Genomic DNA, 14,970 nt, shown 5'->3' with positions numbered 1-14,970 from the left:
CCGAGGAGGCTTCAAAGGTGCCAATCACAGCCGCCTCCCAAAGGTGCCTGCTGTCAGCCTCCGAGGTTCCATCCTCCCCACTGATCAAACATTCTTCCTCAGAAGATTAATTCAGAGTCCCCGCCCATTTCCTCCCATATCCTCTTTCGCTTTTCAGTTTACCCAATGATCCATCCTGGCCTCCAAAAGGGAAGCCACGGATAATAGAAGTCCTTTCAAAACAAAAGCTGGGCAGAGACAAACTTAAATCCCAGCTGTTATAAAAAAAAAAAATTAAACACCTTAAGGCAGAGGGGATTAGGGCCTGGCCTGAAAGGCCATTCTTTGATCAAAGACCCCAAGACTTTACACAAACATAATCACAAGGCAACAGAGGGCACTCTGAAGGCGGAATTGATTTGTTGACTGCCCGGCTCGGGATGGGTATCCAAGCCCCCACACACCCTTGCACTCTTCAGTTCCCGTGTGTGTATCGCCAGGCCCAGTGACTTAGAAATTATATGTTTTCCTTCCTATGTCTCAATTGAAGCTGTGGCTTGCAGGTTCAGACACAGCTGTGGGGAGATGGTATGAGGAAAGGGGAGCATGAGAGGAGTAGTTTGTTGGCTGTTTCTGACACACCTCAGAGATGGTGAGGAAGAGAAAGACACCATTGTCACTGGTGTAGAGCAAAGGCGCAGTCCCAGTCGCTTAGTAGCGGGTAGTTTCCATGTATGGAAGAAATGTTGGGAGGAGAACAGCAGGGCCTCTGAGGGTCAGACAAATGTCCATCCCTTCCTATCTGTCAGGACCAGAGGGCCAGGACTGACTTACAGAAATAATTAGCATGGAAGATGAAAGAATCACTGAAAACCAACATTCTTACCCAGGAGCATGTCTTTCAAGAAAGGAGGTGAATGCATGGGGTTTTGTTTGGGGCTTTAGAAGTTTGGCAGGGAGACTAAGTATAGTTTTTTTTCATATTACAGGAATAGAAGTTACACAGACTTAAGAACTGTGGATGAGTATGACACCATGCATTTACCGTTAATCCAGAATGAGTTACAGAGGCTCCCTTGTCCAACAATTCAGAGGAGAAAAGATTACTGTTTGGGTCATATTCATAGAAATCCAATTCAGAGTGCATCAGGAAATATGTTTCCAGCAAAATTTAGGAATCCATGGTCTGTTTGAGCTGCATGCCATCTCTGAGGGACTAGGCTCTGCTCCAGTGAGAGTCACCTAGCTGGAAGTAGTTACTGCCCCACCCTAGGATACAGGTGATTAGGGGAGGGTGAGACAGTGGTCCCTTGGGGGTACATCTAACTATTAAGAATTCAGCGTAATGAACACCAAAAATGCCAGAGGAGCAAATTCCCCTTCAATAGCAGACAGCCTTTTCCATAAGGCTTTGGAGTCCCATCTGTATCTCAGACATTGGAAGCATCTTATTGTCATATTTGGATCACAGGGAAGCCTTTGTACAATAGACCAGTCTTCTTCAGTCTTCTATATCCAGAAAATACTTCCCCGCAGCTCTTGCACAATTTTATACTTCCCAGGCTCTCAGTCACAAACAGCTTTAGAATACAATTCTTCTTTAATAAGCTTGGGGAGCTCATAGAAGATTTAAAGTACAAATAGTTGTTTCAAGGCAACAGCAAGAAGGAATGGAGGTAGAGTAGCTGCTTTGCTCATGGTACAACATGAGAAACAGACCAAACAAGTTAAGAAGTGCATCTATTCCTACACACACACACACACACACACACACACCCTGAAATTCAGTTCAGCTTGTTTTATGTAAGTCAAGAATTGTGTGCAAGGTTTAATCACTAACTGGAAGGCACTGAGCAGCTTCTATCATGCATCCCTGGAACAATACAGCATTGTCATCCTGTTCACACTAGGAACAACAGATAACACAACACAAGAACACAGGACAGCGTGAAAGAACAGCACAGGGAACTCTCTTGAGGAAAAAACGCATTCTGAAAAGTCCCTTTTCACATAAAAAATACCTACATAAACTGCAAATGTCTAGGGAAGTGGTTTCTAATAAACTTCCTTCTCAAAGACATGTCCCTGTCATTCTGTCACCCTGACATGCTCCCTTCTACCTCTCCAGTATCTCTCTGAGAGAGAGAGACACAGAGAGAGAGAGAGAGAGAGAGAGACAGAGACAGAGACAGAGACAGAGACACAGAGAGAGATTCGTGGATACTTCCTCTGATAGAACCCACAACCCAGGACCATTGGTTGAAGTCTTACGGGGACCACAGAACATGGAACACTTAGGAGATTCCCTGATGATCTTGGCATGTGTGAGAGAGGAGTTGAAACTGGGAACCCAGCAGATGCTGGATCACTTATAACACGTCATGTATATCCCACTAAAGACTCAAAGGGAACAGGCTAAGTTCCCTGTTTAGGAACTTAACAGTATCTTCTGGGGCAATCCAGACTGGACCATGCTCAAACATTTGATTAGTCTGCTACTAAAGTCTCCCATGCTAGAGCTACCCACATGTCCTGTCTACACTAGAACAACTCAACTCTAAAGAAGCAGCATTCAGCTGGGCTATTCGGGTCTGCAGCTTTCAAAGGGTCACAAAATAGTGTGTTGACTGCAGAGGGGAGGACAGAGATACAGGGTGCTGACTGCAAACACAGCCACTGTGTAAGCGTAATGTTAACTCCTAGTTTCTGAGCTTCTCTGGATAAGGATTCCACTCTTTAGTTAAAGGCTCTATAACATCAAGCATTAACTGTTACACCAGTGGCTTTTTAGTACATGACCTCTTCTTCCAGTGGAACAGAATCAAGAAAATGGGAGCAAATGGTTTCATAGTTGATGAGTTGGTTGAAAATGGCCTTCAAAATATGTTTTGCCTTCAGTTTTTAGCTTTTTTCCCAAATGATCTCACAATCAATCACAAACACACAAAAAAGTATTCTGGAATGAGGTGGTCTTGACCTGTTCCATACTATCAGTAGTTGTTGACTCCCAAACTTCCATTCATAAAAACATGAATGTATAAAGCTCTTTCCTTGAGATAGACCAGATCCAAGAAGCTGAATCCATCCTGGGAAAGGACCAAATCTCAGTAATATTAAGTCCAGCTAAGCAGTATTTCTAATCATTCCAGCAATTTCATTCTTCCTATGGCCAAAGAAAAATAAAAGGATGTTTCAAAGCCATATTTCCTAAAGAAACACCACCACGTGCCTCTTAAGTCTTCAAATCTGTAATACACCCTGGTCTGGCAGGACAGAAGGAGGCTTGGAGGCTCCCTGTGTGGGCAATCCCATTCTAGGATGGAGGATGTGTGTGATGCTTAAGGGAGAATTGGTGCCAAGCATGAATGAGCCTAAAGAAAAGGAAGAGAGGAAGGAAAATGAGAAGAGGAAGGCCAAGGCGTGGAAATAATTTCTTCCAATAATTTCTCCATCATAAAACCATACTTAAACAATTTTCCTGACCTGATTCTACTGTCTCAACTGCATTTTGCCCCAGCTCTAAGGCAGAGAGGGCCCATATATTCTTTTCACACTCAGGATTGCCAGGTTTGGAAAGGCAAACCCAGACACAGAAACCCAACTCACCCTTCACCAAGCTGTCAGGCTGAGCCTGCAGCTGCTTGTTCTGTTGTCCGGAGAGGCTAATGCCAGAGTGACAGGAAGTATAAGGTGGGTATGAATCCTGTGTGGAGGCAGCAAACCAAGAGAAAAGGGACACTAAAAGGATTTAGTTTGGGACTATGGATCCTGGCTTTGCTCCACCGAAAACTACTTCCACTGTATTTTCTACACAGTTCCCTCTGCCATACTTGCCTTCTGCCACCAAAGAATGCCGGCAGTTCAGCTAGTGGGGTGAATTTGTTCAGAAAGCCCAGTTTGGGGGAAGGATGTAGCTCAGTTGGCAGAATGAGGCCTGAGGTTCAATCTACAGTACTATATAAACCTGGTATGGTGGTACATTCCCATCATTCCAGCACTTGAGAGGTGATTAGGAGAATCAGAAATTCAAAATCATCATGGCTATATAGTTTGAGCCCAGCATAGGACACAAGAAATTATGTCTCAAAAACCAACAGACAAACAACCAAGAGGACTGAATTCTTGGCCTACTCCTATAAATGTCCTGGCTGAAGCAATAATCCTTAGAATATTCCTTTAAAACAGACATCTGACAAAGTTGCTTTTCTGCTTAAAACAGCATGTAATGTTTGGCCTGAGTTTCAAGCTTTGAACATGGCCAACAAGGCCTCAGGCCACAGTCTCTCCTTCTTCTCAGGCCTGACTCTTGCTTCATTCCCCTCCCTTACTTGGCAAGCCAGAACCTGTCTGGGGGCCTTCCTGTTCCCTCAGGTGCTCAGTCTACCGACTGGAGATCATCACAGTATAATATTTCTCCCTGACCCTTTTGCTCCGGCATGTTCTGCCTTAGTGATGGTCCTCTACAAGACAGCACATGCTTCACACATTGGGTTTCTCATTCAGAAAAGCTGACCCATAGTAATTTCTCTTGTCAAATGCTAAAATAAATTTATTTCATGCTAAACAAACACCACTATTCAGTCTCCAAGGGTTCAAAGTAACAAAGCATTCATATCCAACATCCCAGTCACTATCCACACTGCTTTCTAAAGGTAACAACCCCTTTAGACCCCTAGAGTAGCACACACAGGGGCGACACCCACAATTCCGCATATACAGGCACTTGTCAAGTGGAGCACTGCTGATTCTTGCTGTATGCAAGGGCTTAAGTTACAGCACATACTTTGCCAAAAGGAGTCATCCGGAGGTTGTTTGGAACAAAAGGCAACTTCCTTCCTGGGCTTCAGTCTGCTTCACAAGTGATAGAAACAAAAGCAGAACCTATGGCTTCCAAGATGCATTCAGGCTGGGCTTGGGTCTTCTACAAGAGGCAAGCGAACCTCCCACGGGAAGTGAGGCATCACACAGCCCACTTTAATTGGGCCTGCCTTTTGTCACACTCCTCCCTCACTCCTGCAACCTGTGAGTTTTGATGTGTGCAGCATAAAACGTTTAATTTAAATGAAGATAGAAGGAATGCAGGGCAGCATCCATTAGTCACTGTCCTGATCCTCCAAATACCAGGAGAAGGGGTTTTAAGGGCTGTCATTGTGAATGAAACCTGGTTGCAAGGCAGCCCTCAGTGTTGAGCAGCTCAGTCAGCAGAAGGGGGAGCTGTAGTGTAACCTATTTGGGATGTAAATCCAGAGTTGGTAGTGCAGCGTATTAGAGTCTGTCTGTGTGGTTAGGAGCTGGTGCCTGGCCAGTCTCTGGCAATACTAAATGTCCTGTTCCTGTTCAGAGCAGATCATTAACAGAACTCACAATGGTGTTACTAAATGTGAACATTAAGAAACACAGGTCAGCAAAGAAAAGACAAGGCAGTACCCCACCCCATGGGGAATCACCCCCACCCCCAGGGAAAATGTATGTATACAGAAACACGGGAGTCAAGTGACTGTGTGAGCTTCAAGTGACAACAACCTAACAGATGAGCCGCTCACAAAAGTGGCAGAGGGGATGTCTTGACATGGAAAGAATGAGGGATGAAAGAGGGAAAACAGGAGAGACAGAGAGAAGAGAAAGGGGGGAGCAGGAGGAAAGGGAGGAAGTAGGAGAGAGGGTAGGACAAAGGAGGAGGAAGAGAAGGTAGGAAAAAGGAGGAGGAAGAGAAGGGACAGACAGAAGGATAGAGGTCAGGCCTACTGTGCATGCCTGTGCACATCAAAACAGAAGGGTTTCACACACACAGTGCCAGAAACATGAGTGCTGGGGGACACCACTCCTCTTTTGGGTTGAACTTGCATAGAAACCAGGACAAAGAACTCAAAGCAGAGTCCCTGCCTTCCCAGAATCAAGCCAGCTGGTGCCCAAGCCTTAGTTTTTGACCAAGTCAGCTGTTTATGCCGCCAAAGGAGGGTTCCTTTTTCCCTGACTCCAGCCAATTCCTGTTTCCTTCTAGTGGAACTCCCCAAGACTCATCAAAATCACGATTTAATTACATCTCAGAGAGAGAGAGAGAGAGAGAGAGAGAGAGAGAGAGAGAGAGAGAGAGAGAGAGAAGTGTAAACATGACTCCTTTTTATCTCCCGATACATCTGGACAAGTAGACAATGTGCTAAAACAAAATAAATCTGCCCTGACAGACACATCAAAGGGGCTTGCAGCTACTTACAGCACAGGAATGCAGTTGCTAAGCATCGGCCAACGACTGATCAGTCCTTGGAAGAAATGCTTTTTTTCTCCCTTTGAGGGGGGGCCATAAGGAAAGTTAGAGAGTGGGAACCAGCCTGCAAAAGGAGACTGGGGATTTTTAGGGATTTTGAAGCTTAAAATGAATTGTGTGAAGAAATGGAGTTTTGTTGTGGTTTTCCTTTTGCCATACTACCTATATTTTTAAAACGGTAGTCCATGGAAAAACTTTCTGGAAAGGGCTCCTTAGGACTTTAAGGGGAGGAAGATTGGGCAAAATACAAAGTTCTGCGGATTTTTCCAGTTGGTTCAAGCCTGATGCTAGCTAGTCCAGGATCCAGGGAAATATCTCACACTCACCAGAGTCAGGAGGGATAAATCATAAATCCTTAGACAGCCATAATAAAAATAAATCATCCAACATCATAAGCTACACACATTTTTTCTTTTTAGAAGGCAGGAATTGGAGCATCTACTCTTGCAAACACAATAAAAATGTAAAACTGGAACTCCCCTGAGCCCCCCAAAAGAAACCAAGTATGGGGTAGGACTAGGGAATTGACTCATGGGTCAACTGCTTACTTCTCAAGCATGAGGAACAGGGTTTGGCTCCACAGCACTGAGGTAAGAACAAGCATAGGAAAGGAACATGTCTAGCTCCAGAGCTGAGATGGAGATGGAGACAGAAGGGTCCCCAGAATTCTCTGGCCAGCCAGCCTAGCTGAATAAGTGGGCTTCAGATTTAATGTGAGACCCTATCTCAAACAAAAAAGGTAGAACACTATAGAAGAAAACTAGTATTAGCCTCCACATGTGCTAATACACACACACACACACACACACACACACACACACACACACACATAGGTAGCCAAATAAAAGCTGCTATGTGGAGTGCAGGCAATGAATCCAATCTAGCTGCTGACCCCAATTGTAGCCTCACAACTAGAGAGAGAATGCCCTTCAGAAACCAAATGGAACCTACTCTGAAATCCCATGACACCTTTAGGCCCACCCCACCCTCACCAAGAGATTACTGGTGTAGTGTGTTTCAGTGTGATCGTCATCTCATGGTATTAGACCCAACAAGGAGATTTTCCTCTTCCAATGAACACATGCTTGGGTGTGAGACTGTTTTCTCCTTGACAACCTGACTATGGGATGTGATTGTTCTGGGAAACCTGAACTGGACATGAAGCAGTACAGCTGAAAAAGATGTTCCATAAGATCCTGAGGGTACTCTTAGACAAAACCAGCCAGTTCAAAACATCTCACCACCTCTCACCTGACAACTCCATAAAGGTTTCATCCTTGCCAGAGAGAGGCTAAGACTCTACAGATATACTGGCCATAGGGAAGCCCTGGTCATTTTTAGTAAAGAGCATGCTATTTTCTTCCTTTAGCTCAAAGGAAACAAATTCTGCTTGATATCCATACAGGATAACTCCCAACATGAACAATTACTAAGAGTGTGCTATTGCACAAATAAATAACACTTACCATTATCTCCAGTGCGATCCTATTTAGTAAGCAGTGACGGAAGGCAGCAGTAACCATTTTTATTGTCCCATATAGCTCCTATTTTCTAATTAAACAAAAGGTTATTTCTACTGCTAACAGAGTCATTTGTCTAAGCTGGGTCTTACCTAATACTTTTTGCCAAGCATGACAGAATATAAGAAATTAAGCTCTGCCGGTGGTTTGGGTCTTTGCTTTCTGTTTTTTTTTTCTTTCTTTCTTTTTTCTTTTCTTAATTTTCTGCATGCTGAGTCGTTACCTAGAAAGCTCTGCTGGTTCCTAATCAGAGCGAGAGACCATTGTATGGTAAATTCATAAATAAACTTCAGCAATATTTTTTCTGAAAACATGATGAAGCCAGCACTTGGTCCTACCCTTTAACTTGCATTCAAGGGCAATGATCTGTATTATTAAACATATAGGTCATGCCAGCTTGTGTTTCTCTATCCTGTGGGATGTTTTAGGAGCTGCTGTCACATTACTGAGATCTGTTCTGTGGCTCCTAATTATTCCTAGTGGCAGCTTTGGATTTTAAACGATTCCTTCACATGTATGTAAAAGTTTATAAGCTGTTTCATAGAATTATTCCCTGTTGTTTATAAAGGTTGTAGATACTAATGAGAAAACTAAACTCATTTCTTTGACAAGGATAATGCTGACATGATAAAATTTTCACTGTGTCTTCTGGAATCTTTCAGAACACTTCATATCTATATTTGACATTGTACATTTTAAAATTTCAGCATGACCCTGAGGGTAGTGCAGGCTTTTTCACTGCACAGCTTAACCAGAGATGAAGGATTTAATTTGGTCCTGAAGCAGCTTTGAGGTTGCCACTATGTGCAAGAAGCCAAGGAGAAGAAACTTAATGTCCCCTGACCACAGCACACGAGCCATCTTGTCAAATTCCCTAAACCAAGTCCACTCAGCAGACAGGGCATTCCACAGTCACATCCTCGAGGAAACCACAGGTCTGGACTCCAGGACAGAGCATCATTCTAATTTTGTTCCTAAGTCCTAAGTCAAGTGTCATACTCTCACAACAGGAAGAAGAGGAAACCTGAGACTTATTTCTAGTGGCGGGGAAGCATGACAACCAATCACTACAGGACATGAAGGAAGAATCAACATCCATGTTCTGAGAAGGTCCAAACAGGATAAGCCAGGGGCTGAACAATGAAAGTGATGACATCTCTGCGACAAGCAAAGCCAGGTACCTCCTCTTCTAAGAAGTAATTTGGGAAGATATTAGCAGCCTTATTGCATATACAAAAGCAAACTGTCTTCCCCAAGAATTGACAAGGTGTATTCTTCACTACAATCAAAAGACAGCAATATCTGGGCTTTATAAAATACCTTCACACTAACACAATTCCTCCTTCCTCTTTGTAATAACGGTCTGAGTTTAAATTTTGTGTTATCAGTCTTAAGTGCCTCCCAAAGTAGATGCATGGTTTTCCTGGGTTTAAAAACACATCCCTGCCTCTACAGGTAGAGAGATCATAGATAATGATTACACATCTCATGATCCTTCTTTACTCTTAAACATTTATAATTGTTTACAGGTGTACAGTTAGTTATTTATTCATTTCTAATGAAGACCCTTATTTGTTTTATTTGTTCTCAGTTCTGCCATTACATATAGACTTGTCACTTGACAGGAAGAAATTGTAACCAATTCTCTGACTACCAATTACTGCTGATTCTCAAACTTTCAATCTTTTGGAGACCGGGTGGAGAATAGGGAGAGACTGGGAGTCAAAGATGCCTCACACAGATGCCAAGCTGGGTCAGAAGGTGTATTTCACTTGAATCTCCATCCCAGGAAGCTTGAGTTCCAGTTTCTGTGGCTTTGTGAAAAACAAACTCTTTTCCTTAACTAGTCAGTCAACTAGTTAGGATACTTTTGGCGTTGTTCCAGAGAGGGGACAGCAGGGTGCACATGACCACAGGAAGGCCTCCAAACCTCTCAGAGCAAACACCTAGTCCCTAAGCAATTAGGAAGTCACTCCATAGTACCCTAAGGCCTTTGCAGGGCTGGTCCCCACCTTAGGAGGGACTGGGCCAATCAAAGACAGGATATTCACTGTGCCATTCAATCAGACCCAGTAAGAAAGGACCATTAACCTCACAGGCAGGATCCCCTTCCCAGTGCTGAGCTGGAGTGTGTTCTCTGACCCTGGGTGATACCCAGGAATTTGGGGGCCATGGTCACATGGAAATGTACTTGGATCAACTAAAATGGCATTGCCTCTTTTCCAAAGGAAGGAGTCCATTAATACATCTGTTCTCTGGGGTTTCCTGAAGTGCAAGCAGGTTTTAAAGTTTGTATCAGCCGTACAAACTTAGCAAGCCTGAGAGACCACAATATCCCACAACATATGGACGTACACACTGTATTCAACACATTGTGCTGACATGAACACAGTTCTCTGTGTGTGTGTGTGTGTGTGTGTGTGTCGCTCTGTCTGTGTGTGTGTGTGTGTGAGAGAGAGAGAGAGAGAGAGAGAGAGAGAGAGAGAGAGAGACTCTCTTTCTTGCTCTCTGAGCTCTTCTCTCTCGTCCATCATCAGATGCATCTACCATGCACACAGGAAGAATATTTCTCTGGACCCTTTCAAAGGACCTAGCCTACTATAATTCAGCTATACGGTTTCCCATTTGCTCCTAGAAACTAGAGTTAATTTTTAAGCTTTCTTACATGTATATAATGTATTGTACATGTTCTCCCCTCATGCCTCCTTTCCTCCCTCCCCACTCTGTCCTGCCAATCTTACTTCTACTTCCAAATCACGTATGTATATATGTATGTATATATGATTATATATAATTAAATAATAAAAGCATATCACATATATAATCTAGGATATCCAATTGAGGGAATACAAATTTCAGCTTTTAACTGATTGATTAGAAAATAAAAGAGTGCTTACCATCCAATATGCCCACATTTTTATTACGGGCTATGCGGAAAGTCAAGACTACCATGGGGGCGGGTGTTCCCTTCTTAGAAGCACTGTGGTATTGGTGGACAGGAATTGGGCTGGCGATGACTGCTGGAGGTTAAGAGAGGTCTCCTTGAACTGGCCATCACTGAGTGGCAATGTTAAGCCCTGGCTAAGACTTTCCTTAACAAAATTCTTTTGTTCCTTCAAGGTTCAACTTGGACATCGTCTCTTGTTGGACCACCCTGGGTATAACATGATTGTTGGGCGATTATACCATAGAAAATAGTAGTGAGCACGTTCTCAGTAGACCTGGAGGGTCTCTTAAGTCAGAACGTAGTTTTACTACCATCTTAGTAAGTTAAGCACTAGCGCGGGATAGACACAGTCAGGGGGTCCCTAGCCCCACCCAGCTAATGAGGAGGTAAAGGACAGGGCAAAGGGGGGGGGTCAGCCATTTCAGATGATGTCTCTCTTGCAGCCTTCCTCTGCCACGGAAGCACTGCATCAGGCTCTGGAGATGATGGCTCCCCCACAGTACAGCTGGTACAAGCGTCGCTGTCACAGTGTTCCTCGCTCGCTACAGGGCTGGGGTGAGGTGGGAGGTAGTAGCACGATGTTTTACTCAGAAGGCACAGCACCAAGGCGCATTGTTGTTTTTTTTTTTTTTTTAATGATTTACCAGTTCTACTTGACTGAGCCTGCACCCTGTAAGTAGATCATATGATCAGCGATCACAAGTTAAACTGCTTTTGTTGCTCGCAAGGCATGCGTGGTGGGCCGGCTGCACGGCACCAGGCCCTGGCACACAGCTGTGTGTAAGACAAGGCAAGGTTGCGTACAACAGGCAGTTAATGGCTCATACCAGCAAGCCCTCGACTTCAGCCGGCACATGAGGCTGAATTTTAAGAAGGTAAATGACCTTGCAGCTGCAAGCTCTAACTTTGTACTTTTACCTATTTGTACCTGGGTAAGTAAACATTTGCAGCAAGCCAAAGGGCTGTGAAAGCACTATTGTAGCCATGGGCAAATCCCTTTCTCTCTGGATGAAAGACTTCAAAACAAACAGGGTGCGTGCAGGGGGCATTATTTTCTACCTCAAGTAGCACCAAGGTGGGGGGGGGCAGTGGGGATAATGATTTCCATTTCTTATAACTTGCAGTCCTTTCTAGCTGCCCCATTTAGGAGAGTTCCAGGCAGAGCCGACAGGAATCAAGGAATCCATCTTCAGCAAGGAATCAGCATCTTTACCCATGTTCCACTAATCCAAAGGGGCTAATTCTCCCAATGACTGTCGTTCAGATAAAAATAGAAGGGCAGGCTGATATTAAATTCTTTCTTTCTTTTCCATCAATTCTGCAGGTCAAGAGTCACATCATAGTAGTTAGGCATCTGCCACACAGTCCTGGTGCAAGCCTCCCACTCTGGATTAGCTGATAACTACTGGACTCCCAGTCCAGACCCTTTCAGATACCTCCCAGAATGTTGGGACTGCTCAAGTCATCCCCCCAACTGTTACTGACCACCCAATTGCCTCCCAAGGAGTGGAATATTTGTGATTTACAGTGTGAGGGGGAGCTTGGGTAATGCTGTTATTTTAAGAACTCGTCAATCAATTGAGATTAAGATAACATTTATTGCAACATAAACTGAGATTGCCATGAGAACAGGCAGATGAGGTCTGTAGAACATTTTAGACATTTCACAGACCATGAATCAACAGAGGGCCATTTGGTGGGGTGAGAAGAGGCCTGCAGCAGAGAGTCTGGGGCTCTTACACAGCTTTGGGCCCATGCGCTCATGAGCCATGGTGGTTGTTAGCAAACCACTTTTCACTTGAACCATGAGGTCACAGTCCCTCCTTCCTATGGAGCTCCAAGTGAGTGCAGGGAGCCACCCAAAACCTGAAAGCAAGCATACTGAGCTAGGTGCTCGCCAGGTATCATCCATGCGTGTCCAAGCAAATGAATCAGTAAACAAGAAAACTTGCATGATGAAGATAGCCGCCATCTGCTGAGCCCAACCTTAATAATCCTTAAAGAACCACAAATACTTTCTTCCCTGTGATTAAGTTAATATAGGTTGACCTAATGAGGCTGGTTTAGATCCATGAGAGAAAACAGCACACCTCAGTCCAATATACAGTTTTAATAAACTTTATTCAATTTTCATTGATCCATATGCAAAAATAATTTGTTTACAATTTGAGCTCAGCCTACAAAATGGTGTCTAACTCAATAAAGGAAGAGGCTGAGAGAGAGCAGTTCTACACGTGGCTATTAACACATTATGCCAATAAAAACACTCAACGGTTGGGTCTGAGGAAGAAGCCAATGCTAACCCATTGAACATCTCTAACATAAGAGGCCAATCTGACTTTATACTGGGAAGTCAGAGACATAGGAATGAATTTTTTCCAGTCTGTGAATGACCATGTACCCCTGGGTTTGCTGTTCAAGCTTTCAGTTTCAAAACATTCATACTTAGTCTCAGGCTTCCATGACAACAGAGTACTGGGCTTTCAAAAATATTTTAATAATAAATGAGCTAGGTTTGCTTGGTAGTTGATATAATTTGCATGTCATCCAATACTTCAGGTACTTAAAATAAATTGCTTTTATTCTACCAGGGTCCTGGGGAACAGGATCAGGGCACTGGCACTGTCTTTTTTTTTTTTTTCTTTTGGCATTGTATTTAATGATCATATCTGTAACACAATCAGTAAATTAATAACACGTATTCACTGAGTACTAAGGAAATCGATCCCACATTTTATTGTAGAGATTGGCAAACACAATAAGGAGACATGAAGGGGTTAGAAAGATTCCCCCATTAAGAATGATTGCTTAACAATAGTGAAGCCTGGAGTTCCGGTCTCAGCACCATTGTAACAAGTTGTGTGTCCCACACAGGCCTCACCTGCAATTTGTGTGAATTTAGGAAGATTGTTAGGGCTTACCGGGTTCCAACTTAGCCAAGAAAATAAGAGCCCCCGGTTTAGGGAGAGAGCTTGCATCAAAATAATAGGAGGAGAGTGACTGAACAAGAATGCCCTCTTCAGGCCACACACACTCAGAAGGCTGGCCTAAAGGACTGTGAGTCCAAGGCCAGCTTGGACTATTAGCAGAGTACTGACTCAAAGCAAACAAAATAAAAAGATTGTTCTGTTTCAACAGATGGTAGCAAGCATCACACAGCTTTTTAATATATTCATTCACTTGGATGTACATACATGAATAATACATAATGATAGTGAAATCCAACATGCTTATTTTCATACTTCAATATAAACAAGGAAATGACTGAAAATGTATAGGTAAACTTTAAGGTTCTCAGTATAACAATGAATTTGAATTAGAAAGGATCTTTGCATTCTATGGGGAGATCTGCCAAGCTTTTTACATGATTGAAGATGTTTCTTGAACAGTACCATCACTAAAATGGTCCTCCAGTTCTGATGGTAGCTTTTCAGTGAAAATAATATTCGTGGCTTTACCAGGTAACACACAATTATATTTACTAAGAACTTGTCATAATATTTCCTTTTTATATTATATTCAAATTTCTATCTCTATTACCACTAACCCAGAGTCCTAGGTTTGTCCTTTACAAACTATAAAACCTCATGTGTATGATAAGTTCTTTAGTACTTAAAAGCAGATTCTATGTATAACCCCCAGCCTCATCTATTCTTGGTCAAGCATTTCCATGGTACTCAACAAGTTTGTCCCTCTTCTGAGTATGACCATGGGTTTCTCTATTTTTCTCAAAGAATGAAACCGTGAGCTGGCCTTAGCACTCTAAGGGATTGTGAACCACTGTTGATCTCAGTGACACCCACATTGACCCAAGAAAGCAATCTTTCCAAACAAATCTCAAATAAATTATTCCTTTGACATGAAACACTGCCAGCCAGACATCTCAAGCACATGCTCCTATAATTGATTAAAAACATAGAGCTAGGCCTTCAAACTTATAATCCTATTAAACTGTCTGGTGGATGTCAGATAACGCCATAGCTTGATGAGACCCCTTGGAACACCACCTAAAATTTCTAATGTGTTCTTTTCCTGCTTAACTTTGTCTTTTAAATTTAGTAAATGAGGTCCCAGGTCCTTACAAGTTATTGCTAAAGATGCTAACTTTAGAGTGGGGACAAGGACAGATTCAAGTCTAAAGTCGAAACATGTGGCTTTGGCCTGGTGCTTAGTAAAAGATACAAGATACATTTCACAGATATTTTGGGCAAGAGATGACTTCACCACATAAAGTAAAGTACTTAAAAGAACCATGCTAC

General features: G+C 43.1%; 1 protein-coding gene across 2 annotated transcripts in view; it reads right to left on the bottom strand.

Annotated features, from left to right (window-relative positions):
- Positions 1-14,970, bottom strand: part of Lrmda (leucine rich melanocyte differentiation associated) — a 990,353-nt gene that overhangs the window by 200,326 nt on the left and 775,057 nt on the right. The window lies entirely within an intron of this gene.

This window comes from Mesocricetus auratus, unplaced genomic scaffold (genome assembly GCF_017639785.1).
Source record: "Mesocricetus auratus isolate SY011 unplaced genomic scaffold, BCM_Maur_2.0 Super-Scaffold_100053, whole genome shotgun sequence".
In the NCBI taxonomy this organism is placed as follows: domain Eukaryota; kingdom Metazoa; phylum Chordata; class Mammalia; order Rodentia; family Cricetidae; genus Mesocricetus; species Mesocricetus auratus.
This window is presented reverse-complemented; position numbering and strand designations above follow the sequence as displayed.